The following is a 19,217-nucleotide window of genomic DNA, read 5'->3' on the forward strand; positions in this document are numbered from 1 at the left end:
CTTCCATCCTCTCGCAGGTCTGACTCGGGGGGCCCTCTGCGCTCACCTTTCACTGACATGGCTGCGTGTGAGGAGGTTTGGGGTGGCCGGAGCAGTACCAGCTCCATCAGCAGAAGCCTGAATCTACAGTAGCTGATGAGTACCTTTCTTCACTCACATAGTGAAGCAACTCATCTGCAACAGGTAGACCTGGAGCAGGACCTGAACCAGCAGGTGGTGGCATATCTTGACATGCCCATACCAACACACCTTGAAGATCCGCTGGACTTCTGGGCAGCCAAACTTGGTTTGTGGCCGTAATTAGCAGAGTTTGCCCTGGAAAAGCTGCCCTTCCCGGCCAGTAGTGTGCCATCAGAGCGGTTATTTAGTGCGGTGGAGACCATAGTAACCCCAAGGAGAACTCGTCTGTCCTCAAAAAATGTGGAGAGACTGACCTTTGTGAAGATGAATCAGCCAGGATTTCCATCCACCAATGCCTGATGCATCAGAGTAGATTGACCATGGTGCCACACCAACACTTCACAAATATGGATAGTGCAAAACATATTTACGTGCTGCTCCCCGGTTACAGACATTCTTCCGCATCAGACCACAAGTATTAAGGATATGCATTACGTAACACTCAACTTTAATAATATTCTTAGGCAGGGGCGGACACAGACAACAGAGGGCCCCTGTGCAAAGAATGTGCCTGGGCCCCCCCCCCCCAAAAAAAAAAAAGTAATATGCCATAAAATTGCACTGCAACTCACATTAATCTGCATTAGGTAGGCAGCAGTTCCCCCACATTAGGTAGCATAGTTTCCTCACATTATGTAGCATATATTCCCCACATTAGGTAGCATTGCATAATTTCCCCACATTAGGTAGCGTAGCATATATTCCCCACATTAGGTAGCATAGCATATATTCCCCACATTAGGTAGCATAGATTCCCCACATAAGGTAGTGTAGGATAACCCCAACAAACAAACACACTCTCACTCACCCACACACTCTTACCTTGCCTGCACTACTTACATCTGCCTGAGAGGACTTCCTGGCAGAGGTGCGCGCTATAAGTGACGTTATCGAACGCTCTGCGCTGGATGTCAGCGTCCAGGTGCTTGCGATGACGTCACTCACCGCATGCACCTCAGCCAGGAAGTCCCCATGGGCAGATGTAAGTAGCAGTTTAGTGACTGGGCAAGACTGGTTTCCCTGTCATATGTGCACTGGCAGGGCTGCCATCAGAAATTTTGGGGCCCCTTACACAACTCAAGGCCTGAGACCCCCACCGATCACCTTGGTTGAAGTGGTTCTCCAGCTGTTGGAAAGCTAAAACTCCCATCATGTCTGAAGAGCCTCTGGCAATGGGAGTTGTAGTTTTGTAACAGCTGAAGAGACACAGATTGGACACAGTTTTACCCATCATCACTGCAGAACTTACAAGTGACTACAGCTCTGATGGGACAGTCATAAGAACACACAATGATGTCAGTGACCTGAGTGACGTCTTCTGACTTAAGTGATATCTTCTCTGTAATCTTTTCTTCTTCATCTCGTCCAGAGACCAGGTCTTCCTCCAGCTCCATCTTCTCTGCAGAGTCTAACATCCAGACATCGTTGGCTCCTCACTTTGTCAGCAGATCCTCATCCTCTGCATGAAGACAATAATCATTATAACCTTGCCAGAAAGTGTAACCTAAATAAAATACTGCCCCACACTGTACCCTGAATATAATCCTGCCACACACTGTACCCTGAATATAATCCTGCCACACACTGCACCCTGAATATAATACTGCCACACACTGTACCCTGAATATAATACTGCCACACACTGTACCATGAATAGAATACTGCCATACACTGTACCCACTAAATATAATACTGCTATTCACTGTACCTACTAAATATAATACTGCCCCACACTGTACCCTAAATATAATACTGCCAGACACCGTAACCTGAATATAATACTGCTGTACACTGTACCCACTAAATATAATACTGCTATACACTTTATCCACTAAATATAATCCTGCCACACACTGTAACCTGAATATAATACTGCCACACACTGTACCCTGAATACAATACTGCTATACACTGTACCCTGAATATAATAATGCTATACACTGTACCCTGAATATAATACTGCTATACACTGTGCCCACTAAATATAATCCTGCCACACACCGTACCCTGAATATAATACTGCTATACACTGTACCCTGAATATAATACTGCTATACACTGTGCCCACTAAATATAATCCTGCCACACACCGTACTCTGAATATAATACTGCTATACACTGTACCCTGAATATAATACTGCTATACACTGTACTCACTAAATATAATCCTGCCACACACTGTACCCTGAATATAATACTGCTATACACTGTACCCACTAAATATAATCCTGCCACACACTATACCCACTAAATATAATACCTCTTATCCTCTGTGTCCTCATCATTCCTCATCACCCCCATAACCCCTGCCAAACCTCTCCTCAACACTACTATAACCACCCCCGCACCTCTCCTCATCGCTACTATAACCCCCTGCACCTCTCCTCATCACTACTATAACCCCCCACACCTCTCCTCATCACTACTATAACCCCCCCGCACCTCTCCTCATCACTACTATAACCCCCCCAGGCACCTCTCATCACTACTATAACCCCCCCACACCTCTCCTCATCACTACTATAACCCCCCCGCACCTCTCCTCATCACTATTATAACCCCCCGCACCTCTCCTTATCACTACTATAACCCCCCACACCTCTCCTCATCACTACTATAACCCCCGCACCTCTCCTCATCACTACTATAACCCCCCGCACCTCTCCTCATCACTACTATAACCCCCCACACCTTTCCTCATCACTACTATAACCCCCCCACACCTCTCCTCATCACTACTATAATCCCCCTGCACCTCTCCTCATCACTACTATAACCCCCCCTGCATCTCTCACCACCCCCATAACACCCCCTTGCACCTCTCTTCACCCCCATAACACCCTCCTGCACCTCTTATCACCCCCATAACCCCCCCTGCACCTCTCATCACCCCATAACACCCCCCCTCTCATCACCCCCATAACACCCCCTGCACCTCTCATCACCCCCATAACACCCCCTGCACCTCTCATCACTCCCATAACCCCCCTGCATCTCTCATCACCCCCATAACCCCCCTGCATCTCTCATCACTCCCATAACCCCCCCTGCATCACTCATCACCCCCATAACCCCCCTCTCATCACCCCCATAACCCCCTGCATCTCTCATCACCCCCATAACCCCCCCTGCATCTCTCATCGCCCCCATAACCCCCCTCTCATCACCCCCATAACACCCCCCTGCACCTCTCATCACCCCCATAACCCCCCTGCACCTCTCATCACCCCCATAACCTCCCCATGCACCTCTCATCATCCCCATAACCCCCCCCCTGCACCTCTCTTCACCCCCATAACACCCCCCTGAACCTCTCATTACCCCCCATAACCCACCTCTCATCACCCCTATAACACCCCAAGCACCTGTTCCCCTGCACCTCTCATCACCATTGTAGTCTGCAAACAACATAGCCCCCATCCAACCCCCCCCCCCCCCCCCCCCGTTCACTTACCCTGCCGGGGTTCGGTGCAGCTGCTGCTCCTGTCACAGTGTTCCACTGCACGGGGAGGATCAGTCGGGAGGCTGCTGGACTGAAGATCGCGCCGGGACAGGTCAGGTGACTGGAGTAGATGTGCGTGCCTGCGCGGGGCACGTCGACTCCCATCAGCCCCTGGCCTGTCCGGCCCTGCCGTACTTCTTAAGGGGCCTGCGCCCTAGAAAGAGCGGGCCTCATAGTCCTGCGGGCCCCCCAGACTATGAGGCCCGGTCATAGTTCTGACGGGTACCCAGCCAGGAGTCAGTGAGTGACAGTCGCAGTCACTCACTGACTAGCCGGAAAAAAAAAAGTACAGGGACGTCCGGGCCTCCCTGAAGCTCCGGGCCCCATACAAGTGTATGGGTTTACCCCCTGATGGTGGCCCTGTGCACTGGGTCCGATGGTAGGACCGGCCCAGCGTGTGAGGGCGGGCCCCCTCACACGCTGGGCCCCTGTGCAGCTGAACCTGCTGCACAGGCGATATGTCCGCCCCTGTTCTTAGGATAAAATATATGTACACAAAAGTTTTTGAAAAAACTAACAAAAGGAAAGGTGTGCAAAAAACCCCAGGGGCCACCTACACCACCAAGTATTGATGTGATGCCAAGGCCTCTAAAAGGTGGAAGGGAACAACGTATAGTCCATTGTAACCGGTGGGGGTAAAAACTTTCCCTGCAAGGCCCTACTTTCGCATTATTAATTCCCTTCTTTTTCAAGTGTTACTCGCCCTAAAAAGGGCGGCCCCACAAAGGAACATCTCCCTATTTTCCCCTACAAACACTGCCATTTCCCAGGGTTTTTAGGTGGAAATAGAGAGTTTCCTGTGTGGGGTCGCCCTTTTTAGGGTGAGTAACAATTGCCAAGAAGGGAATTAATAGGGCCTTACAGTGGAAATTTTTACCCCCACCTCGTACAATGGACAATCCAATGTCCCCTTCCACCTTTTCGAGGAAAGTGTTACTGTTAAAAAAAAAGCGGCCCCACACAGGAACCAATCCCTATTTCCACCAAAAAACACTGGCAAATGGCAGCGTTTGTGGGAATAGGGGAAGATTCCTGTCTGAGGCCACAATCTTTAGGGCGAGTAAAACTTGCCAAGAAGGGAATTAATAATGCGAGAGTAGGGCCTTACAAGGGAAGTTTTTACCCTCACCGGTTACAATGGACCATACATTGTTCCCTTCCACCTTTTATAGGTCTTTGCATCACATCAATACTTAGTGGTGTAGGTGGCACATGGTGTTTTTTGCACACCTTTCCTTTTGTTTGATTTTATCCTAAGAATATTATTAAAAGTTAAGTTTTATGTAATGCAAATCCTCAATACTTACTTACTTGTTTTCTTCTGCCTACATGCCTCAGCTACTATTCTGATCCTGACACCCGCCTGATGCCACACATCTGATGCCAAGTTATTTTTTCACCCACCTTTGTCACAGGTTACTGGTATTACCACCCACCGCACCACTCTGTCACTGGATCACTTTCAGGACTCCTGATGCTGCTGCAACCTCCAGGCTGTCTCATTCTGCCACCATATGTTCTCCTCATGCTGATGCAAGCTCCAGGCTGTCTAATTCTGCCACCATATGTTCTCCTAATGCTGATGCCAGCACAAAGCTGTCTCATACTGCCACCATATGTTCTCCTCATGCTGCTGCCATCTCCAGGCTGTGTCATTCAGTTGCTATATGGTTTCCTCATACTTCTGCCTCCTCCAGGCTGTGTCATTCAGCCACTATATGTTCTCCTCATGCTGCCGCCAACTCCAGGCTGTGTCATTCAATCACAGTATGGTCTCCTCCTGCTGCCGCCAACTCCAGGCTGTGTCATTCAGCCACTATATGCTCTCCTCATGCTGCCGCCACCTCCAGGCTGTGTCAGTCAACCACTATATGTTCTCCTCATGCTGCCGCCAACCCCAGACTGTGTCATTCAGCCACAATATGGTCTCCTCATGCTGCCGTCACCTCCACTCTGTGTCATTCAGCCACTATATACTCTTTTCATGCTGCTATCACCTCCACTCTGTGTCATTCAGCCACTATATGGTCTCCTCATGCTGACGCCAACTCCAGGCTGTGCCATTCAGCCACTGTATGGTCTCATGCTTCCACCACCTCCAGGCTGTGTCATGGTGGACTACTTCGACGACCAGTGTTTAGTGTTTTTCTTTGCTTCATGTTAATAAAATTGTTAATGAGGGCTTGTGGGGGAGTGTTTTTTTGTAATAACATTTTTTTTAAACCTGTTGTGTTTTTTTTTTTTACTGGACAGGCTTAGTAGTGGAAGCTGTCTTACAGACGGAGTTCATTACTAAGTCGGGCTTAGCGTTAGCCACAAAAACAGCTACCGCTAACCCCCAATTATTACCCCGATACCCAACACCACAGGGGTGCCGGGAAGAGCCGGTATCAACAGGCCCGGAGCGTCAAAAATGGCGCTCCTGGGCCTAGGCGGTAACAGGCTGGCATTATTTAGGCTGGGGAGGGCCAGTAACAATGGTCCTCGCCCATCCTGGTAACGTCAGGCTGTTACTGCTTGGTTGGAATTTGGCTGAGAATAAAGGGGGGGGGACCCTATGTGTTTTTTTTATATTTAATTATTTATTTAAAAAAAAAAACACACATAGGGTCCCCCCTATTTTTATTCTCAGCCAAATACCAACCAAACAGTAACAGCCTGACGTTACCAGGGTGGGCGAGGACCATTGTTACTGGCCCTCCCCAGCCTAAATAACGCTAACCTGTTACTGCCTAGGGCCAGGAGCGCCATTTCTGATGCTCCGGGCCTGTTGGTACCGGCTCTTCCCGGCACCCCTGTGGCGTTGGGTATCAGGGTAATAATTCGGGGTTAGCGCTAGCTGTTTTTGTGGCTGACATTAAGCCCAGCTTAGTAATGGACTCCATCTATAAGACAGCTTCCACTACTAAGCCTGTCAAGTAAAGTAAGGAAAAAACACAACAGGTTTAAAAAAAAAAAAATATATATATATATATATATATATATATATATATATATATATATATTACAAAAAACACTCCCCCACAAGCCCTCGTTAACCATTTTATTAAAATCAAACAAAGAAAAACGCTGGTCATCGAAGAAGTCCACCCAATCCGAAGGAGTCCACAGGATACACAGATCTGAAATGAGAAGAAAAAAAAATGGGTTAGTACATTTATTATCACCTGCTCGCACATCTCGCCCCGCACGACCACAACTCCCAGCATGCCCTTACAGTAAGTAGTTGTGTAGTTGTGTGGTGCAGGAGATGTGTGGGCAAGTGACAAGCTTATCCCTTGCCCCCAGCTGCAGGACTACAACTCCCAGCATGCCCTTACATTAAGGACATAATGGGAGTCGTAGTCCTGCAGCTGGGGGCAGGGGACAAGCTTGTCATTCACCTGCACTGCCCAACTACAACTCTTAGCATGTCCTCACAGTAAGGGCATGCTGGGAGTTGTAGTCCTGAAAAGGCAGCCCGGGCACACACACACAGAGAGTCACACACAGTCACACACACACAGTCACACACACACAAACACACACAGAGTCACACACAGACAGTCACACACAGACAGAGACACACAGACAGAGATAGAGACAGACAGAGAGACAGACACACACACTCACCCCTCCAGCACAGCGCTCCTTCTCACCGGGCGCCCTGCGAGTGACGTCACTGACGGAGGGACGTCAGGCCGGCGCAACCGAAGACGTGGGAGCAGAGGTCGGGCACAGTGCAGGTGAAGGCCGGGGGGCTGGGGGGAGTAGAGGGGTACTGGTTGGGGCGGAGGCCGTGCACAGTGCAGGTGAAGGCCGTGTGTGTGTGTGGGGGGGGGGGTGTTTGCTGATGGATTCCCCCCCTGACAGACTCCTATATTCCCTAATTATGTCACTGTTCTGGTCGGGTCCTGTGATTGGCTGCTTGTGCTGGCCAATCACAGGACCTAGCGGGAAATGTGAAATGACAGCAGGGGATTTAGGAGTCTGCAGTGCCGGTACATGTTATAAGAAGCCCGGGCTAACATTACAGTACAGCCGCCCGGGCTCCTCATACGGCCTCCCCGCTACCCTCACTTAATAATGATGGGGACACTGATATACATCCCTCCCTTGTCTCCCGCCGGCGCTGCTCAGCTCCTGCTGCTACGAGACTGCAACTCCCAGCGTGTCCTCACTGTAAGGGCATGCTGGGACTTGTAGTCTTGCAACAGTTAGCAGACAGATGGGAGTTGTGTGGTCCATTGTAACCGGTGGGGGTAAAAACTTTCCCTGCAAGGCCCTACTTTCGCATTATTAATTCCCTTCTTTTTCAAGTGTTACTCGCCCTAAAAAGGGCGGCCCCACAAAGGAACATCTCCCTATTTTCCCCTACAAACACTGCCATTTCCCAGGGTTTTTAGGTGGAAATAGAGAGTTTCCTGTGTGGGGTCGCCCTTTTTAGGGTGAGTAACAATTGCCAAGAAGGGAATTAATAGGGCCTTACAGTGGAAATTTTTACCCCCACCTCGTACAATGGACAATCCAATGTCCCCTTCCACCTTTTCGAGGAAAGTGTTACTGTTAAAAAAAAAGCGGCCCCACACAGGAACCAATCCCTATTTCCACCAAAAAACACTGGCAAATGGCAGCGTTTGTGGGAATAGGGGAAGATTCCTGTCTGAGGCCACAATCTTTAGGGCGAGTAAAACTTGCCAAGAAGGGAATTAATAATGCGAGAGTAGGGCCTTACAAGGGAAGTTTTTACCCTCACCGGTTACAATGGACCATACATTGTTCCCTTCCACCTTTTATAGGTCTTTGCATCACATCAATACTTAGTGGTGTAGGTGGCACATGGTGTTTTTTGCACACCTTTCCTTTTGTTTGATTTTATCCTAAGAATATTATTAAAAGTTAAGTTTTATGTAATGCAAATCCTCAATACTTACTTACTTGTTTTCTTCTGCCTACATGCCTCAGCTACTATTCTGATCCTGACACCCGCCTGATGCCACACATCTGATGCCAAGTTATTTTTTCACCCACCTTTGTCACAGGTTACTGGTATTACCACCCACCGCACCACTCTGTCACTGGATCACTTTCAGGACTCCTGATGCTGCTGCAACCTCCAGGCTGTCTCATTCTGCCACCATATGTTCTCCTCATGCTGATGCAAGCTCCAGGCTGTCTAATTCTGCCACCATATGTTCTCCTAATGCTGATGCCAGCACAAAGCTGTCTCATACTGCCACCATATGTTCTCCTCATGCTGCTGCCATCTCCAGGCTGTGTCATTCAGTTGCTATATGGTTTCCTCATACTTCTGCCTCCTCCAGGCTGTGTCATTCAGCCACTATATGTTCTCCTCATGCTGCCGCCAACTCCAGGCTGTGTCATTCAATCACAGTATGGTCTCCTCCTGCTGCCGCCAACTCCAGGCTGTGTCATTCAGCCACTATATGCTCTCCTCATGCTGCCGCCACCTCCAGGCTGTGTCAGTCAACCACTATATGTTCTCCTCATGCTGCCGCCAACCCCAGACTGTGTCATTCAGCCACAATATGGTCTCCTCATGCTGCCGTCACCTCCACTCTGTGTCATTCAGCCACTATATACTCTTTTCATGCTGCTATCACCTCCACTCTGTGTCATTCAGCCACTATATGGTCTCCTCATGCTGACGCCAACTCCAGGCTGTGCCATTCAGCCACTGTATGGTCTCATGCTTCCACCACCTCCAGGCTGTGTCATGGTGGACTACTTCGACGACCAGTGTTTAGTGTTTTTCTTTGCTTCATGTTAATAAAATTGTTAATGAGGGCTTGTGGGGGAGTGTTTTTTTGTAATAACATTTTTTTTAAACCTGTTGTGTTTTTTTTTTTTACTGGACAGGCTTAGTAGTGGAAGCTGTCTTACAGACGGAGTTCATTACTAAGTCGGGCTTAGCGTTAGCCACAAAAACAGCTACCGCTAACCCCCAATTATTACCCCGATACCCAACACCACAGGGGTGCCGGGAAGAGCCGGTATCAACAGGCCCGGAGCGTCAAAAATGGCGCTCCTGGGCCTAGGCGGTAACAGGCTGGCATTATTTAGGCTGGGGAGGGCCAGTAACAATGGTCCTCGCCCATCCTGGTAACGTCAGGCTGTTACTGCTTGGTTGGAATTTGGCTGAGAATAAAGGGGGGGGGACCCTATGTGTTTTTTTTATATTTAATTATTTATTTAAAAAAAAAAACACACATAGGGTCCCCCCTATTTTTATTCTCAGCCAAATACCAACCAAACAGTAACAGCCTGACGTTACCAGGGTGGGCGAGGACCATTGTTACTGGCCCTCCCCAGCCTAAATAACGCTAACCTGTTACTGCCTAGGGCCAGGAGCGCCATTTCTGATGCTCCGGGCCTGTTGGTACCGGCTCTTCCCGGCACCCCTGTGGCGTTGGGTATCAGGGTAATAATTTGGGGTTAGCGCTAGCTGTTTTTGTGGCTGACATTAAGCCCAGCTTAGTAATGGACTCCATCTATAAGACAGCTTCCACTACTAAGCCTGTCAAGTAAAGTAAGGAAAAAACACAACAGGTTTAAAAAAAAAAAAAAAAATATATATATATATATATATATATATATATATATTACAAAAAACACTCCCCCACAAGCCCTCGTTAACCATTTTATTAAAATCAAACAAAGAAAAACGCTGGTCATCGAAGAAGTCCACCCAATCCGAAGGAGTCCACAGGATACACAGATCTGAAATGAGAAGAAAAAAAAATGGGTTAGTACATTTATTATCACCTGCTCGCACATCTCGCCCCGCACGACCACAACTCCCAGCATGCCCTTACAGTAAGTAGTTGTGTAGTTGTGTGGTGCAGGAGATGTGTGGGCAAGTGACAAGCTTATCCCTTGCCCCCAGCTGCAGGACTACAACTCCCAGCAATGCCCTTACATTAAGGACATAATGGGAGTCGTAGTCCTGCAGCTGGGGGCAGGGGACAAGCTTGTCATTCACCTGCACTGCCCAACTACAACTCTTAGCATGTCCTCACAGTAAGGGCATGCTGGGAGTTGTAGTCCTGAAAAGGCAGCCCGGGCACACACACACAGAGAGTCACACACAGTCACACACACACAGTCACACACACACAAACACACACAGAGTCACACACAGACAGTCACACACAGACAGAGACACACAGACAGAGATAGAGACAGACAGAGAGACAGACACACACACTCACCCCTCCAGCACAGCGCTCCTTCTCACCGGGCGCCCTGCGAGTGACGTCACTGACGGAGGGACGTCAGGCCGGCGCAACCGAAGACGTGGGAGCAGAGGTCGGGCACAGTGCAGGTGAAGGCCGGGGGGCTGGGGGGAGTAGAGGGGTACTGGTTGGGGCGGAGGCCGTGCACAGTGCAGGTGAAGGCCGTGTGTGTGTGTGGGGGGGGGGGGGTGTTTGCTGATGGATTCCCCCCCTGACAGACTCCTATATTCCCTAATTATGTCACTGTTCTGGTCGGGTCCTGTGATTGGCTGCTTGTGCTGGCCAATCACAGGACCTAGCGGGAAATGTGAAATGACAGCAGGGGATTTAGGAGTCTGCAGTGCCGGTACATGTTATAAGAAGCCCGGGCTAACATTACAGTACAGCCGCCCGGGCTCCTCATACGGCCTCCCCGCTACCCTCACTTAATAATGATGGGGACACTGATATACATCCCTCCCTTGTCTCCCGCCGGCGCTGCTCAGCTCCTGCTGCTACGAGACTGCAACTCCCAGCGTGTCCTCACTGTAAGGGCATGCTGGGACTTGTAGTCTTGCAACAGTTAGCAGACAGATGGGAGTTGTGTGGTCCATTGTAACCGGTGGGGGTAAAAACTTTCCCTGCAAGGCCCTACTTTCGCATTATTAATTCCCTTCTTTTTCAAGTGTTACTCGCCCTAAAAAGGGCGGCCCCACAAAGGAACATCTCCCTATTTTCCCCTGCAAACACTGCCATTTCCCAGGGTTTTTAGGTGGAAATAGAGAGTTTCCTGTGTGGGGTCGCCCTTTTTAGGGTGAGTAACAATTGCCAAGAAGGGAATTAATAGGGCCTTACAGTGGAAATTTTTACCCCCACCTCGTACAATGGACAATCCAATGTCCCCTTCCACCTTTTCGAGGAAAGTGTTACTGTTAAAAAAAAAGCGGCCCCACACAGGAACCAATCCCTATTTCCACCAAAAAAACACTGGCAAATGGCAGCGTTTGTGGGAATAGGGGAAGATTCCTGTCTGAGGCCACAATCTTTAGGGCGAGTAAAACTTGCCAAGAAGGGAATTAATAATGCGAGAGTAGGGCCTTACAAGGGAAGTTTTTACCCTCACCGGTTACAATGGACCATACATTGTTCCCTTCCACCTTTTATAGGTCTTTGCATCACATCAATACTTAGTGGTGTAGGTGGCACATGGTGTTTTTTGCACACCTTTCCTTTTGTTTGATTTTATCTAAGAATATTATTAAAAGTTAAGTTTTATGTAATGCAAATCCTCAATACTTACTTACTTGTTTTCTTCTGCCTACATGCCTCAGCTACTATTCTGATCCTGACACCCGCCTGATGCCACACATCTGATGCCAAGTTATTTTTTCACCCACCTTTGTCACAGGTTACTGGTATTACCACCCACCGCACCACTCTGTCACTGGATCACTTTCAGGACTCCTGATGCTGCTGCAACCTCCAGGCTGTCTCATTCTGCCACCATATGTTCTCCTCATGCTGATGCAAGCTCCAGGCTGTCTAATTCTGCCACCATATGTTCTCCTAATGCTGATGCCAGCACAAAGCTGTCTCATACTGCCACCATATGTTCTCCTCATGCTGCTGCCATCTCCAGGCTGTGTCATTCAGTTGCTATATGGTTTCCTCATACTTCTGCCTCCTCCAGGCTGTGTCATTCAGCCACTATATGTTCTCCTCATGCTGCCGCCAACTCCAGGCTGTGTCATTCAATCACAGTATGGTCTCCTCCTGCTGCCGCCAACTCCAGGCTGTGTCATTCAGCCACTATATGCTCTCCTCATGCTGCCGCCACCTCCAGGCTGTGTCAGTCAACCACTATATGTTCTCCTCATGCTGCCGCCAACCCCAGACTGTGTCATTCAGCCACAATATGGTCTCCTCATGCTGCCGTCACCTCCACTCTGTGTCATTCAGCCACTATATACTCTTTTCATGCTGCTATCACCTCCACTCTGTGTCATTCAGCCACTATATGGTCTCCTCATGCTGACGCCAACTCCAGGCTGTGCCATTCAGCCACTGTATGGTCTCATGCTTCCACCACCTCCAGGCTGTGTCATGGTGGACTACTTCGACGACCAGTGTTTAGTGTTTTTCTTTGCTTCATGTTAATAAAATTGTTAATGAGGGCTTGTGGGGGAGTGTTTTTTTGTAATAACATTTTTTTTAAACCTGTTGTGTTTTTTTTTTTTACTGGACAGGCTTAGTAGTGGAAGCTGTCTTACAGACGGAGTTCATTACTAAGTCGGGCTTAGCGTTAGCCACAAAAACAGCTACCGCTAACCCCCAATTATTACCCCGATACCCAACACCACAGGGGTGCCGGGAAGAGCCGGTATCAACAGGCCCGGAGCGTCAAAAATGGCGCTCCTGGGCCTAGGCGGTAACAGGCTGGCATTATTTAGGCTGGGGAGGGCCAGTAACAATGGTCCTCGCCCATCCTGGTAACGTCAGGCTGTTACTGCTTGGTTGGAATTTGGCTGAGAATAAAGGGGGGGGGACCCTATGTGTTTTTTTTATATTTAATTATTTATTTAAAAAAAAAAACACACATAGGGTCCCCCCTATTTTTATTCTCAGCCAAATACCAACCAAACAGTAACAGCCTGACGTTACCAGGGTGGGCGAGGACCATTGTTACTGGCCCTCCCCAGCCTAAATAACGCTAACCTGTTACTGCCTAGGGCCAGGAGCGCCATTTCTGATGCTCCGGGCCTGTTGGTACCGGCTCTTCCCGGCACCCCTGTGGCGTTGGGTATCAGGGTAATAATTCGGGGTTAGCGCTAGCTGTTTTTGTGGCTGACATTAAGCCCAGCTTAGTAATGGACTCCATCTATAAGACAGCTTCCACTACTAAGCCTGTCAAGTAAAGTAAGGAAAAAACACAACAGGTTTAAAAAAAAAAAAATATATATATATATATATATATATATATATATATATATATATTACAAAAAACACTCCCCCACAAGCCCTCGTTAACCATTTTATTAAAATCAAACAAAGAAAAACGCTGGTCATCGAAGAAGTCCACCCAATCCGAAGGAGTCCACAGGATACACAGATCTGAAATGAGAAGAAAAAAAAATGGGTTAGTACATTTATTATCACCTGCTCGCACATCTCGCCCCGCACGACCACAACTCCCAGCATGCCCTTACAGTAAGTAGTTGTGTAGTTGTGTGGTGCAGGAGATGTGTGGGCAAGTGACAAGCTTATCCCTTGCCCCCAGCTGCAGGACTACAACTCCCAGCATGCCCTTACATTAAGGACATAATGGGAGTCGTAGTCCTGCAGCTGGGGGCAGGGGACAAGCTTGTCATTCACCTGCACTGCCCAACTACAACTCTTAGCATGTCCTCACAGTAAGGGCATGCTGGGAGTTGTAGTCCTGAAAAGGCAGCCCGGGCACACACACACAGAGAGTCACACACAGTCACACACACACAGTCACACACACACAAACACACACAGAGTCACACACAGACAGTCACACACAGACAGAGACACACAGACAGAGATAGAGACAGACAGAGAGACAGACACACACACTCACCCCTCCAGCACAGCGCTCCTTCTCACCGGGCGCCCTGCGAGTGACGTCACTGACGGAGGGACGTCAGGCCGGCGCAACCGAAGACGTGGGAGCAGAGGTCGGGCACAGTGCAGGTGAAGGCCGGGGGGCTGGGGGGAGTAGAGGGGTACTGGTTGGGGCGGAGGCCGTGCACAGTGCAGGTGAAGGCCGTGTGTGTGTGTGGGGGGGGGGGGTGTTTGCTGATGGATTCCCCCCCTGACAGACTCCTATATTCCCTAATTATGTCACTGTTCTGGTCGGGTCCTGTGATTGGCTGCTTGTGCTGGCCAATCACAGGACCTAGCGGGAAATGTGAAATGACAGCAGGGGATTTAGGAGTCTGCAGTGCCGGTACATGTTATAAGAAGCCCGGGCTAACATTACAGTACAGCCGCCCGGGCTCCTCATACGGCCTCCCCGCTACCCTCACTTAATAATGATGGGGACACTGATATACATCCCTCCCTTGTCTCCCGCCGGCGCTGCTCAGCTCCTGCTGCTACGAGACTGCAACTCCCAGCGTGTCCTCACTGTAAGGGCATGCTGGGACTTGTAGTCTTGCAACAGTTAGCAGACAGATGGGAGTTGTGTGGTCCATTGTAACCGGTGGGGGTAAAAACTTTCCCTGCAAGGCCCTACTTTCGCATTATTAATTCCCTTCTTTTTCAAGTGTTACTCGCCCTAAAAAGGGCGGCCCCACAAAGGAACATCTCCCTATTTTCCCCTACAAACACTGCCATTTCCCAGGGTTTTTAGGTGGAAATAGAGAGTTTCCTGTGTGGGGTCGCCCTTTTTAGGGTGAGTAACAATTGCCAAGAAGGGAATTAATAGGGCCTTACAGTGGAAATTTTTACCCCCACCTCGTACAATGGACAATCCAATGTCCCCTTCCACCTTTTCGAGGAAAGTGTTACTGTTAAAAAAAAAGCGGCCCCACACAGGAACCAATCCCTATTTCCACCAAAAAACACTGGCAAATGGCAGCGTTTGTGGGAATAGGGGAAGATTCCTGTCTGAGGCCACAATCTTTAGGGCGAGTAAAACTTGCCAAGAAGGGAATTAATAATGCGAGAGTAGGGCCTTACAAGGGAAGTTTTTACCCTCACCGGTTACAATGGACCATACATTGTTCCCTTCCACCTTTTATAGGTCTTTGCATCACATCAATACTTAGTGGTGTAGGTGGCACATGGTGTTTTTTGCACACCTTTCCTTTTGTTTGATTTTATCCTAAGAATATTATTAAAAGTTAAGTTTTATGTAATGCAAATCCTCAATACTTACTTACTTGTTTTCTTCTGCCTACATGCCTCAGCTACTATTCTGATCCTGACACCCGCCTGATGCCACACATCTGATGCCAAGTTATTTTTTCACCCACCTTTGTCACAGGTTACTGGTATTACCACCCACCGCACCACTCTGTCACTGGATCACTTTCAGGACTCCTGATGCTGCTGCAACCTCCAGGCTGTCTCATTCTGCCACCATATGTTCTCCTCATGCTGATGCAAGCTCCAGGCTGTCTAATTCTGCCACCATATGTTCTCCTAATGCTGATGCCAGCACAAAGCTGTCTCATACTGCCACCATATGTTCTCCTCATGCTGCTGCCATCTCCAGGCTGTGTCATTCAGTTGCTATATGGTTTCCTCATACTTCTGCCTCCTCCAGGCTGTGTCATTCAGCCACTATATGTTCTCCTCATGCTGCCGCCAACTCCAGGCTGTGTCATTCAATCACAGTATGGTCTCCTCCTGCTGCCGCCAACTCCAGGCTGTGTCATTCAGCCACTATATGCTCTCCTCATGCTGCCGCCACCTCCAGGCTGTGTCAGTCAACCACTATATGTTCTCCTCATGCTGCCGCCAACCCCAGACTGTGTCATTCAGCCACAATATGGTCTCCTCATGCTGCCGTCACCTCCACTCTGTGTCATTCAGCCACTATATACTCTTTTCATGCTGCTATCACCTCCACTCTGTGTCATTCAGCCACTATATGGTCTCCTCATGCTGACGCCAACTCCAGGCTGTGCCATTCAGCCACTGTATGGTCTCATGCTTCCACCACCTCCAGGCTGTGTCATGGTGGACTACTTCGACGACCAGTGTTTAGTGTTTTTCTTTGCTTCATGTTAATAAAATTGTTAATGAGGGCTTGTGGGGGAGTGTTTTTTTGTAATAACATTTTTTTTAAACCTGTTGTGTTTTTTTTTTTTACTGGACAGGCTTAGTAGTGGAAGCTGTCTTACAGACGGAGTTCATTACTAAGTCGGGCTTAGCGTTAGCCACAAAAACAGCTACCGCTAACCCCCAATTATTACCCCGATACCCAACACCACAGGGGTGCCGGGAAGAGCCGGTATCAACAGGCCCGGAGCGTCAAAAATGGCGCTCCTGGGCCTAGGCGGTAACAGGCTGGCATTATTTAGGCTGGGGAGGGCCAGTAACAATGGTCCTCGCCCATCCTGGTAACGTCAGGCTGTTACTGCTTGGTTGGAATTTGGCTGAGAATAAAGGGGGGGGACCCTATGTGTTTTTTTTATATTTAATTATTTATTTAAAAAAAAAAACACACATAGGGTCCCCCCTATTTTTATTCTCAGCCAAATACCAACCAAACAGTAACAGCCTGACGTTACCAGGGTGGGCGAGGACCATTGTTACTGGCCCTCCCCAGCCTAAATAACGCTAACCTGTTACTGCCTAGGGCCAGGAGCGCCATTTCTGATGCTCCGGGCCTGTTGGTACCGGCTCTTCCCGGCACCCCTGTGGCGTTGGGTATCAGGGTAATAATTTGGGGTTAGCGCTAGCTGTTTTTGTGGCTGACATTAAGCCCAGCTTAGTAATGGACTCCATCTATAAGACAGCTTCCACTACTAAGCCTGTCAAGTAAAGTAAGGAAAAAACACAACAGGTTTAAAAAAAAAAAAAAAAATATATATATATATATATATATATATATATATATATATATACAAAAAACACTCCCCCACAAGCCCTCGTTAACCATTTTATTAAAATCAAACAAAGAAAAACGCTGGTCATCGAAGAAGTCCACCCAATCCGAAGGAGTCCACAGGATACACAGATCTGAAATGAGAAGAAAAAAAAATGGGTTAGTACATTTATTATCACCTGCTCGCACATCTCGCCCCGCACGACCACAACTCCCAGCATGCCCTTACAGTAAGTAGTTGTGTAGTTGTGTGGTGCAGGAGATGTGTGGGCAAGTGACAAGCTTATCCCTTGCCCCCAGCTGCAGGACTACAACTCCCAGCATGCCCTTACATTAAGGACATAATGGGAGTCGTAGTCCTGCAGCTGGGGGCAGGGGACAAGCTTGTCATTCACCTGCACTGCCCAACTACAACTCTTAGCATGTCCTCACAGTAAGGGCATGCTGGGAGTTGTAGTCCTGAAAAGGCAGCCCGGGCACACACACACAGAGAGTCACACACAGTCACACAAGGCAGCCCGGGCACACACACACAGAGAGTCACACACAGTCACACACACACAGTCACACACACACAAACACACACAGAGTCACACACAGACAGTCACACACAGACAGAGACACACAGACAGAGATAGAGACAGACAGAGAGACAGGACACACACACTCACCCCTCCAGCACAGCGCTCCTTCTCACCGGGCGCCCTGCGAGTGACGTCACTGACGGAGGGACGTCAGGCCGGCGCAACCGAAGACGTGGGGAGCAGAGGTCGGGCACAGTGCAGGTGAAGAGGCCGGGGGGCTGGGGGGAGTAGAGGGGTACTGGTTGGGGCGGAGGCCGTGCACAGTGCAGGTGAAGGCCGTGTGTGTGTGTGGGGGGGGGGGGGGGTGTTTGCTGATGGATTCCCCCCCTGACAGACTCCTATATTCCCTAATTATGTCACTGTTTCTGGTCGGGTTCCTGTGATTGGCTGCTTGTGCTGGCCAATCACAGGACCTAGCGGGAAATGTGAAATGACAGCAGGGGATTTAGGAGTCTGCAGTGCCGGTACATGTTATAAGAAGCCCGGGCTAACATTACAGTACAGTACAGCCGCCCGGGCTCCTCATACGGCCTCCCCGCTACCCTCACTTAATAATGATGGGGGACACTGATATACATCCCTCCCTTGTCTCCCGCCGGCGCTGCTCAGCTCCTGCTGCTACGAGACTGCAACTCTCCAGCGTGTCCTCACTGTAAGGGCATGCTGGGACTTGTAGTCTTGCAACAGTTAGCAGACAGATGGGAGTTGTGTGGTCCATTGTAACCGGTGGAGGGTAAAAACTTTCCCTGCAAGGCCCTACTTTCGCATTATTAATTCCCTTCTTTTTCAAGTGTTACTCGCCCTAAAAAGGGGCGGCCCCACAAAGGAAACATCTCCCTATTTTCCCCTACAAACACTGCCATTTCCCAGGGTTTTTTAGGTGGAAATAGAGAGTTTCCTGTGTGGGGTCGCCCTTTTTTAGGGTGAGTAGTAACAATTGCCAAGAAGGGAATTAATAGGGCCTTACAGTGGAAATTTTTACCCCCCACCTCGTACAATGGACAATCCAATGTCCCCTTCCACCTTTTCGAGGAAAGTGTTACTGTTAAAAAAAAAAGCGGCCCACACAGGAACCAATCCCTATTTCCACCAAAAAACACTGGCAAATGGCAGCGTTTGTGGGAATAGGGGAAGATTCCTGTCTGAGGCCACAATCT

The sequence above is a fragment of the Hyla sarda genome, chromosome 2, assembly GCF_029499605.1.
Source record: "Hyla sarda isolate aHylSar1 chromosome 2, aHylSar1.hap1, whole genome shotgun sequence".
NCBI lineage: Eukaryota > Metazoa > Chordata > Amphibia > Anura > Hylidae > Hyla > Hyla sarda.